Source organism: Mastacembelus armatus, chromosome 23, assembly GCF_900324485.2.
Source record: "Mastacembelus armatus chromosome 23, fMasArm1.2, whole genome shotgun sequence".
NCBI classification, from domain to species: Eukaryota; Metazoa; Chordata; class Actinopteri; order Synbranchiformes; family Mastacembelidae; genus Mastacembelus; species Mastacembelus armatus.
The window spans coordinates 16,437,945-16,449,986 of NC_046655.1; positions in this window are offsets into that span (position 1 = coordinate 16,437,945).

The window sequence follows — 12,042 nt, forward strand, 5'->3', positions numbered from 1 at the left end:
CAGCGGCATGGTTAACTTGCCACAAGAGTCCACAGCCAACCTTATATAGAAGTAATCTTCATTCTAGAAGACTTTGGACACTCATGTACAAGCATTCATTACCATTCTTGTAGACAACAGGAACAATCAGTACTAGTGCCCAATGCTCAACCGGCAGCAGGCCTCCACAGGCAGGCTTACCCAGCAGCCAGCAGTCAGCAGTCCATTGCTCCGTGCTCACCCAGCCACAAGCATCCACAGCCAACCTGCAACAGCAGCAATCTTCATTCTAGAGCACCATGTGCACTCAGGTACAAGCATCAATTGCCAGAGCACCATGGCCACTCTGGTAGAAGTGTTCATTACCAGCATTGCAGACAGCAGCACCAACAAGTCTACAGCCCAATGCTCAACCGGCAGCAGGCCTCCACAGGCACAGGCTTACCCAGCAGTCAGCAGTCCACTGCTCCACGCTCACCCAGCCACAAGAATCCACAGCCATCTTTACACAGCAACATGGATAACTAGTCACAAGAATCCACAGCCTACCTTATATAGAAGTAATCTTCATACTACAAGACTTTTGGTACCCATTTACAAGCATTCATTAACAGTCTTGTAGATTATAGGAACAACCAGTACTATTGCCCAATGCTCAACCGGCAGCAGGACTCCACAGGCAGGCTTACCCAGCAGTCAGCAGTCCATTGCTCCGTGCTCACCCAGCCACAAGCATCCACAGCCAACCTTGCAACAGCAGCAATCTTCATCCTAGTGCACCATGTTCATTCAGGTACAAGCATTCATTGCCAGCCTTGTTGACAGCATCACCAGCCAGTCTACAGCCCAATTCTCAACTGGCAGCAGGTCTCCACAGGCAGGCTTACCCAGCAGTCAGCAGTCCACTGCTCTGCGCTCTCCCAGCCCCAAGCATCCACAGCCAGCTTTACACAAAAGCATGCTCAGCTAGCCACAAGAAACAACCGGCAGCTTTACACAGTAGCAATATTCATTGTAGAGCACTACGGCCACTCAGGTACAAGCATTCATTATCAGTCTTGTAGACAGCAGCACCAACCAGTCTGCAGCCCAATGTTCAACCGACAGCAGGCCTCCACAGGCAGGCTTACCCAGCAGCCAGAAGTCCATTGCTCCGTGCTCACCCATCCACAAGAATCCACAGCCAGCCTTGCACAGCAGCAATCTTCATCCTAGAGCACCATGGTCACTCACGTACAAGCATTCATTACCAGAGCACCATGGCCACTCAGGTACCAGCATTCATTATCAGCATTGTAGACAGCAACACCAACCAGTCTGCAGCCCAGTGTTCAACCGGCAGCAGGCCTCCACAGGCAGGCTTACCCAGCAGCCAGCAGTCTACTGCTCTGCGCTCTCCCAGCTACAAGCATCGACAGCCAGCTTTGCACAGTAGCAATCTTCATTTTATATCACCATGGTCACTCAGGTACAAGCATTCATTACCAGCCTTGTAGAAAGCAGCACCAACCAGTCTACAGCCCAATGCTCAACCGGCAGCAGGACTCCACAGGCAGGCTTACCCAGCAGTAAGCAGTCTACTGCTCCACGCTCACCCAGCCCAAGCAGCCACAGCCAGCTTTACACAGCAGCATGCTCACCTAGCCACAAGAATCAACAGCCAGCTTTACACAGTAGCAATATTCATCCTATAGCACTACAGTCACACAGGTAAAAACATCCATAACCAGAACACCATGGCCACTCACGTACAAGCATTCATTATCAGCTTTGTAGACAGCAGCAACAACCAGTCTACTGCCCAATGCTCAACCGGCAGCAGGCCTCCACAGTCAGGCTTACCCAGCAGTCAGCAGTCCACTGCTCTGCGCTCTCCCAGCCCCAAGCATCCACAGCCAACTTTACACAGCAGCATGCTCACCTAGCCACAAGAATCAACAGCCAGCTTTACATAGTAGCAATATTCATCCTACACTACTATGGTCACTCAGGTACAAGCATCCATAACCAGAACATCATGGCCACTCATGTACAAGCATTCATTATCAGCCTTGTAGACAGCAGCACCAACCAGTCTACAGCCCAGTGCTCAACCGGCAGCAGGCCTCCACAGGCAGGCTTACCCAGCAGTCAGCAGTCCACTGCTCTTTGTTTACCCAGCCCCAAGCATCTACAGCCAGCTTTACACAAAAACATGCTCACCTAGCCACAAGAATCAACAGCCAGCTTTACAGATTAGCAATCTTCATCCTAGATCATTATGCCCACTCCTATACAAGCTTTGAATACCAGAGCACTATGGCCACTCATGTACAAGCATTCATTATCAGCCTTGTAGACAGTAGTACCAACCAGTCTACAGCCTAATGCTTAACTGGCAGTAGGCCTCCACAGGCAGGCTTACCCAGCAGTCAGCAGTCCACTGCTCCACGCTCACCCAGCCACAAGTAATCACAGCAGCAATCTTGATCCTAGAGCAGCATGGTCACTCAGGTGCAAATATCAATTAACAGTCTTGTACACAGCAGCAACTACCAGCCTATTGACCCTTGGTGATTGAGGTACAAACATCCATTCCCATCCTTCTACACAGCAGCAACAATCAATGTATTAACTAATGTTCAGTCAAATACTAACATCCATTATCTGCCTTTTACACAACAGAAACAATCCATTTGTACACTAGTGGTCAGTCAATTACAAGGATGTATTACCAGTTTTCTACATGAGTAACAATTGATCTCATAATGGTCACTCTAGTACAAACATCCATTATCAGCCTTATCTACAGCAGCAACAATCAGCCTGTGGAGTATTGTGCACTCAAGTATAAACATTCATTACCATCCTTGTACAGAGCAGAAACAAGAAGCCTATGGACACATGGTCACTCGTCCACAAGTTGCCTGGAGTTCTATGTTCATAGACAGAAGTATCCATTATGCTCCATGCTCACCCAGCCACAAGCATTGACAGCCAGCCTTACAGAGCAGCAATCTTCATCCAAGATCACCATGGTCACTCAGGTACAATCATCCATTACCAGCCTTTTACACATCAGAAACAATCAATATATGGAGTAACAGTCACTTATGTACAAACAACTATAACCAGGCTTATATATAACAGCAGCAGTCTATGCAGTAATGCTCACTCAGTTAAAAATATCCGTTACCAGTGTTTTACACAGCAGCAACAATGAGCCTATGGATCCATGGTGACTGAGGTACAAACATCCATTCCCATCCTTGTACACAGCAGCAACGATTAATTTATGGACTAATAATCATTCAGATTTGAGCATCCATTACCAGCCTGTAGACAGCAGCAACAATCAGCCTATGCACCCATGGTGACTGAAGTACAAACATACATTACCATCCTTGTACAGAGCAGCAACAAGAAGCCTATGGACCCATGGTCACTCATCCACAAGTTGCCTGGAGTTCTATGTTCATAGACAGAAGAATCCATTATGCTCCACCCTCACCCAGCCACAAGCATCGACAGCCAGCCTTACAGAGCAGTAATCTTCATCCAAGATCACCATTGTCACTCAGGTACAAACATCCATTACCAGCCTTGTACACATCAGAAACAAGTAACTTATGGAGTAACAGTCAGTCAAGCAAAAATATCAATTACCATCTTTGTACTCAGCAGCAACATGCAGCCTATGTACTAATGGTCACTTGGGTACAAACATCCATTACAAGCCTTTTACTCAGCAGCAATTCAGCCTTTGGGCTAATATTTACTCACCTACAAATATCAATTACCAGTCTTGTACACAGCATCAACAAGCAGCCTATGGACCTAGTTTCACTCAGGTACAAACATCCATTAAAAGCCTTGTACTAGACTTCTACACAGCAGAAACAAGCATTCTATGGAACCATGGACACTGAAGTACAAGCATTCATTACCAGCCTTTTACAGAGCAGCAACAATCAGCTTATAGACCCATGGTCAATCATCCACAAGTCAGAAGTTGCTTGTAGTTTAATCTTCATACAGACACAAGTATCCATTATCACACATACACAGCAGCAACAAGCAGCCAAGAGGTCTGTGCTCACCCAGTAGCAGATCTCCACAACCAGGCTCACCCAGCAGCCACCAACCCACTGCTCCATGCTCACCCAGCCACAAGTAATCACAGCAGTAATCTTGAGAGCAGCATGGTCACTCAGGTATAGATATCCATTAGCAGCCTTGTACACAGCAGCAACAGTCAACTTATGGACTAATGGTCACTAAGGTACAAGTGTTCATTACCAGCTTTGTAGACAGCAGCACCAATCAGCCTACAGCCCAATGCTCAACCGGCAGCAGGTCTCCACAGGCACAGGCTTACCCAGCAGCCAGCAGTCCACTGCTCCACGCTCACCCAGCCACAAGAATCCACAGCCAGGTTTACAGAGCAGCACGTTCACCTAACCACAAGAATCAGCACCCAGCCTTACGTAGTAGTAATCTTCATACTAGAACACCGTGGCACTCATCTACAAGCATCGATTTGCAGAGCACCATGAACACTCAGGTACAAGCATTGATTACCAGCCTTTTAGATAGAAGCACCAATCAGCCTACAGCCCAATGCTCAACCAGCAGCAGGCCTCCACAGGCAGGCTTACCCAGCAGTCAGCAGTCCACTGCTCCACGCTCTCCCAGCCCCAAGCATCCACAGCCAGCTTTACAGATTAGCAATCTTCATCCTAGATCATTATGGCCACACAGATACAAGCATTGATTACCAAAGCACCATGGCCACTCATATACAAGCATTCATTGCCAGTCTTGTAGACAGCAGCACCAACCAGTCTACAGCCCAATGCTCAACCGGCAGCAGGCCTCCACAGGCAGGCTTACCCAGCAGTCAGAAACAAGCAATGGAGTAATTTTCAGTCAAGTAGAAAAATTTATTAGCAACCTCATACACAGCAGCAACAATTGACTTGTGGACTAATGATCAGTCAGGTCCAAATGTTCATTATCAGCCTTGTATTCAGCAGCAACAGTCACTGTTTGGCCTAATGGTCACTCAGGTACAAACATCCATTACCAGCTTTATACACATCAGCAACAATCAGCTAATGGAACCATGGACACTTAGATATAAACATCTATTACCAGTCTTGTATACAGGATTAACGATCAGCCTATGGACCCATGATGGCTGAGGTACTAACATCCATTACAGCCTTGTATTCAATAGCAACAAGCAGCCTGCTGAGTAATGGTCACTAAGGCCAAAACATCCATTACCAGCCTTGTACACAGCATCAGCAATCAACCTATGATATAACAGTCATTTAAGCATAAAAATACATTATCAGCCTTGAATACAGCAGCAACAAGAATCTTATGCATCTATGGTTACTCAGGTACAAACATCAATTACCAGCTTTGTACTCAGCAGCAACATTCAACCCAAGGAGTTATACTCAGTCAAATAAAAACTTCTACCAGCCTTGTACACACCAGCAACAGTCAACCTACCAGAAATGTCTCTTGACTAACAGTCAGTCAAGCATAAACATTACCATACTTGTACAGAAGAGTAACAATCAAACTGTGGACTGGCACTCAGTCAAGCACCCATTTCCAGCCTTGTACAGAGCAGCAGCAATCAGTTTTTGGACTAATGGTGAGTCAAGCACACACATGCATTACCAGCCTTGTACACAGCAGCAACAAGCAGCCTATGAGCCTATGGACCCATGTTGGCTGATATACAAATGTCCATTATCATTTTTATACACATCAGCAACATTGAACCTATGATATAATAATCACTCAGATTCAAACATTCATTACCAGCCTTGTAGACAGCAGCAACAATCAGCCTTTTTGCCTATGGTGACTAACATACAAACATCCGATATCAGCCTTGTAGACAGCATCAACAAATAACATATTGTATAATAACCAGTCAAGCTAAAACGTCCAGTGCCAGCCTTGTACACAGCAGTAATAAGCAGTTTATGAAACCATGGTCACTCAGGTACAAATATCCATTACCAGCGTTGTACTCAGCGGCTACAATCAGTCTTTAGACTAATGGTTACTCAGGTACTAACATGCACTTCCAGCCTTGTACCCCAAAGCTATAATCAATGGTTGGAGTAATAAGTCAAGTACATACATCCATTGTCACTTTTATAGTCAGCAGCAACAAAACCAATGGAGTAATAATCAATTAAAAGCATCTATTACCAGTCTTATATAAATCAGCAGCAGTTAGTCTACAAGCTCATGTTCTTTGTGATATAAACATCTTTTATTAGCTTTGTATTCAGCAGCAATAATCAACTTATGGACTAATGTTGAGTCAAGCACAAACATCCATTACCAGCCTTGTACTAAGCAGCAACGAGCAACCTATGGATCCACGGTCACTCAGGTACAAGCATCCCTTACCAGCCTTGTATTCAGCAGCAACTATGAAACTATGTAGTACAAGTCAAATAAAAATATCCAATTTTAACCTCATATACAACAGCAAAAATCAATGTATGGAGTAATAGTCAGTCAAACATAAATATTCATTACCTATCTTGTACATGGTAGTACCGAACATTCTATGGATTAATTATCACTCAGATATAAGCACTCATTACCTCTCATATACACAGCAGCTGTAATCAAGTAATAGTCAGTCAGCTACAACCATCCATTACCAGTCTTGTACACATTTACAAGAAGCAGCCTATGTATTAATGGTGAGTCAAACAAAAACATCTATTACCCGCCTTGTAGTCAGCAGCAACAAGCAGCCTATGGACTAACAGTGAGTCAAGTACAATCATCAATTACCAGCCTTGTAGTCAGCAGCAACAATTAATCTATGTAGTGTAATACTCAAGAAAAAACATCCAATAACAGTCTTGTACACAGCAGCAACATGCAGCCTATGGACTAATGTTGAGTCATGCACAAACACCCATTACCAGCCTTGTACTCAGTAGCAACAAACTATGTAGTAGTTAATCAAGTAAATATGTACATTATCAGTTTTCTATACAGCAGCAACAATAAACATACAGGATAATAGTCAAATAAATACATCCATTACCAGCCTTCTTCACAGCAGCAACCAGCAGCCTATGGATTAATAGTGAGTCAAGCACAAACATATATTACCAGCTTTGAACTCACTAGAAACAATCAACCTATGTATTAATGTTCAATAAACTACAAACATTCATTACCATCCCTGTACACAACAGGAATAAATTTTTTCTGCACTAATAATCAGTCAAATGCAAGGATTTATTATCAGTTCTGTACACATCAGTATCAATCTATGCCATAATGGTCACTCAGATACAGAAGTTCATTACCAGCCTTATATACGGCAGCCACAATCAGTCTTTGGAGTATTGGGCACTCAAGTAGAAACATCCATTACCAGCCTTGTACACAGCAGGAACAATCAGCCTTTAGACCCATGGTCACTGAAATTCAAACATCTATTACCAGCCTTGTACACAGCAGGACCGATCAATCTATGGACCCATGGTCACTCTGATATAAACAACCAATACCAGCCTCATGCACAGCAGCAGCAATCTATATATTAATGCTCACTAATGTACAAGCATTGTTTACCAGCTTTATATACAGCAGCAACAGTTATGCTATAGATTAATGCTCACTCAGGTACAAAGATCCATTACCAGCCTTTTTCAGATTGTGAGTTATGAAATAAAAATGTGGAATTTGGTAGCAGTAATTGTGATTTCCAGACTGTAAGTTATGAAATGAAAATATGGAATCTGGTAGCAGTCATTGTAAGATCTAGATTGTAAATTATTAAATGAAAGTGTGGAATCTGGTAGCTATAATTAGAATTTTCAGATTGGGTTATTAAAACAAAAGTGTGGAATCTGGCAGCAGTCATTGTAAGTTCCAGATTGTGATTTATTTAAACGATAATTTGGAATTTGTTAGCTGTATTTTGAATTTCCAGATTGTAAGTTATGAAATGAAAATATGCAATTCTGAAGCAGTAATTGGAAGTTCCAGATTGTAGTTTTGTAAATGGCAAATTGGAATTTGGCAGCGGGAAATCGGATTTCCGGATTGTGAATTATGAAATAAAAATGTAAAGAAGAGGTGGATTAGATAAAAGCTGATGATTTCATTGAGTACATCTTTTTCACAGTAATCATTTTGACTATTCATAAGGAGATTAGTAGTTTCCTATGGCCATAATAGGGAATGTGAGCTGGAATTAGACCATCATGAGACAGGTTAGTTTTATTCTATTGATTATATGTTGTTGCAATAGTAATGCTTATGGCTGAAGAACAGTGCAGAGTACCTGCCCGTTTTTGAGTCTCTTGAGGTTGGTGCTGAAAGGTTCTCCTACTGGGGACTCCATAATTCTGTTTGGGGACTTCAACGCTCACGTGGGGCAGTGACAGTGAAACCTGGAGGGGCGTGATTGGGAGGAACGGCCTCCCCAATACAAACCTGAGTGGTGTTGTGTTGCTGGGCTTCTGTGCTAGTCACAGTTTGTCCGTAACAAACACCATGTTCAAGCATAAGGGTGTCCATCAGCACACATGGCACAAGGACACCATAGGCCAGCCACAGATCAATGATCAACTTTGTAGTTGTGTCATCTGACACTTGGCTGTATGTTTTGGACATTCGGGTGAAGAGGGGCAGAGCTGTCAACTGATCACCACCTGATGGTGAGTTGGATCCACTGACGGAGGATTTAGTGGGATAGGCTTGGCAGGCCCAAACATCCTGTGAGGGTTTGTTGGGAATGTTTGGCTAAACCCACTGTCAGGGAGGATGTTAGCTCACACTTCTGAGAAAGCTTCTATGTATTTCTTGGGGGAGGCTGGGGACATTGAGTCCAAATAGACCATGTTTTCAATTCAATTCAATTCAATTCAATTCAATTTTATTTGTATAGCGCCAAATCACAATACAAATCATCTCAAGGCACTTTACAAAAACTAAAACTAAAAACCCAACAATTCCCTTATGAGCAAGCACTTGGCGACAGTGGAGAGGAAAAAACTCCCTTTAACGGAAGAAAAAAACCTCCAGCAGAACCGGGCTCAGTTTGGGCGGCCATCTGCCTCGACCGGTTGGGGTGAGTGGATAGAGCAGAGAGAAAAGAACAGCAACAATAAACAACAAATAGACACTGCAAGTTGGTGGGGCCAGTAACTGCACATCAGCGATAAACAGCTCCAGGACCAGGGCCACCTGCATAAGGTACAGAGAGAGAGAGAGAGAGAGAGAGAGGGAGGGAGAGAGCACAAACTAGGGGAGAGAGAGAGCACAAGGTTAGTAACATTCAATGGTGGAATATACATGAGGTGGGAGAGAAGGGGGGGGGGTTAGGGTAGGGGAGCTCAGTGCACCGATGGTCCTCGGGCAGTCTAGGCCTATAGCAGCATAACTAAGTAAGGGATGGTTCAGGGTTGCCTGAAGCCAGCCCTAACTATATGCTTTGTCAAAGAGGAAGGTTTTAAGTCTAGCCTTAAAAGTACAGAGAGTGTCTGCCTCCTGAATTCCTTCCATTTCCATTGTCAATGCGATGGCTAGGAGCTGTGGCCGTAAGGTTTTGGGTGCCTGTCGTGGCGGCAATCCCCGAACCCGATGGTAAGGGATGCCGTCAAGCTGAAGGGGTCCTACTGAGCTTGGTTGGATTGTGGGACTCCCCAAGCAGCTGACATGTACCGCAGGGCCAAGTGTGCAGCAGCCCAGGTGGTGACGGCAGCAAAATCTCAGGTATGGGAGGAGTTTGGTGAGGCCATGGAGAAGGACTATCTGTCGGCCCCAAAGAAATTCTGGCAAACCATCCAGCACCTCAGGAGGAAACAGCAGTGCTCTACCAACACTGTTTACAGTCAAAGTTTGGAGCTGCTGACATTGACTTAGAATATTGCTGGATGGTGAAAGGAATACTTTTAAGATCTCCTCAATCCCATCAATGTCTTTTATAAGGGAAGCAGGTGCCGGGGATTTCGAGGCTGAGCCATCCATCACCCAAGCAGAAGTCAATGAGGTAGTTTGGCAGCTCCTCAGTGGCAAAGCAGCGAGGGTGGATGAGATCTGCCCTGAGTACCTTAAGTCTGTGGATGTTGTTGGGTTGTCATGGCTGACACACCTGTGCAACAACACATGGTGTTTGGAGGCAGTACTCCGTGACTGGCAAACTGGGTTAGGGTTAGGGTTAGGGTTAGTTAGGGTTAGGGTTAGGGTTTTAGGGTTAGGGTTAGGGTTAAGGTTAGGGTTAAGGTTCAAAATGTTTTAAAGTAAAACTAAGGTGCACGGGCCTACTAGTAGGTCTTACAATAGTACAGGGGAAAGGGAATGGCCTACAAAACGGGGGAATCAGGTTCAAAGCCTGGGCCCCGTACTGGCCAAAAGAAGCCAAACAAAATGGGGAGGAAAAAAAAAAAGGGGGGAAAAAAGGAACCAAATAGTAGGACCATTTTCCTTGTTCTTTCTTAAAGGAAAGTTTTTTCATCTGATCCCACCTTCTAGGGACAAGGAATGGAAAGGAGGGAGGGAAGGGAAAAAAAAGGGAAAAAAAGTTAAAAAACTTCTCATGATTGATGTTACTCTGGAATGAAACATATATCCCCTACAATCAACTGCGGTGTAGGGGCAGCAGAGTCGCCCTCCACCCGGGCGGCCCGGGTTCAAGACCCACTCCCGACAGCAACAACCACGGAAGGAGGAGACCAGGACGAAAGATGAAGGACAGGTCATCAGATCCAGAACCCAGAAGCCACTCCCAACAGAGAAGTGTTTTATAGGTTCTGAATGACTAAGATAGTAAATAATCAAAAGGGAATCCCAACATAAAACTCATAAATGGGCTGCTTGAATGCTCTAAATCAATACTTATCTATTTATTTATTTGATTTTCAAGGAGCCCCCTGAGCACCTAAGTGCTGTAAAGGAAAAAATAAGTGCTAAAGAACACACAAAATCATAAAGACACACATTAAACAAAAATGAAGAAAAATCAAACAATGCATACAACAATTGAAAAGAATTTTTTTTTTTTTTTTTTTTTTTTTTTTTTTTTTTTTTTTTGAGAACCATAATTACAAATTCAAATATCTAAAATAAACTATAAGTGCCATGCAAACCAGTAGGGTAGTCAGGAAGTCCTTGATAAGATCTTATTTATTTTAGACAAAACAAAAAACAAACAAAAGAGCTATTTTTAATTTTTTTTATGAAGAAATTAGCCCAATCTAGAAACTTTGGGATTCCCATGGGACCCGCTATAGTCCAGATTGTATGGTAACAATTTCATTCCATCTTGAATGAGGCAAAATAGGCCTTTTAAGTCAAAGGTTAAATCTAACCATGAAAAATGAGAAGAGGCAAAACCAATACCAAACCCATGTAAGGGTCAGGTAGAGCAAACTAGGGGATTGAAAATTATTTATGATGGCCCGGTTAGGGTCAGGGCTACTGAAAAGTGAAGGAATTTAAAGGGGGGTTGGGATTAGGGCTAATAAAGAAAGAGGGAGAGGGTTAGGGTTAGGGTTAGAGCTTAAACAATAAGGTCAAGAGGGAGGAATAAGGTTAGGGTTAGGATGAATGACTGGAACAGTGGATAAAACCATATGGAAGGGGAAGGATAATTAGAATTAACTTTCCATACATTTTTCACAGGCATCCATATGGTACCAATCAGCTTCCAATGCTATAATGTGAGGTTTCCCCAGGGGGTGCAATTTTGTAGGATAACATGGCTTTGGCTGCAGTTCAGTGTATCCTACTTCTGTGAAAATCATGAGTCAGTCACAAATAAATCCGGTTACATATAGGGTTAGGGTTAGGGTTAGGGTTGGGTTAGGGTTAGGGTTAGGGTTAAGGGTTAGGGTTAAGGGTTAGGGTTAGGGTTAGGGTTAGGGTTTAAAATGCCTCTTTGGGCCTAGGTGCACAGGCCTATGGGGGCTCATCAGAGTCAGCCTTAACCTGTACCAACCTCAAGTGAATAAAACAAATCTCCTGCAAATGATGCAGCCAATCCTTAGATGAACCCCTAAAATAATAAAAAAAATA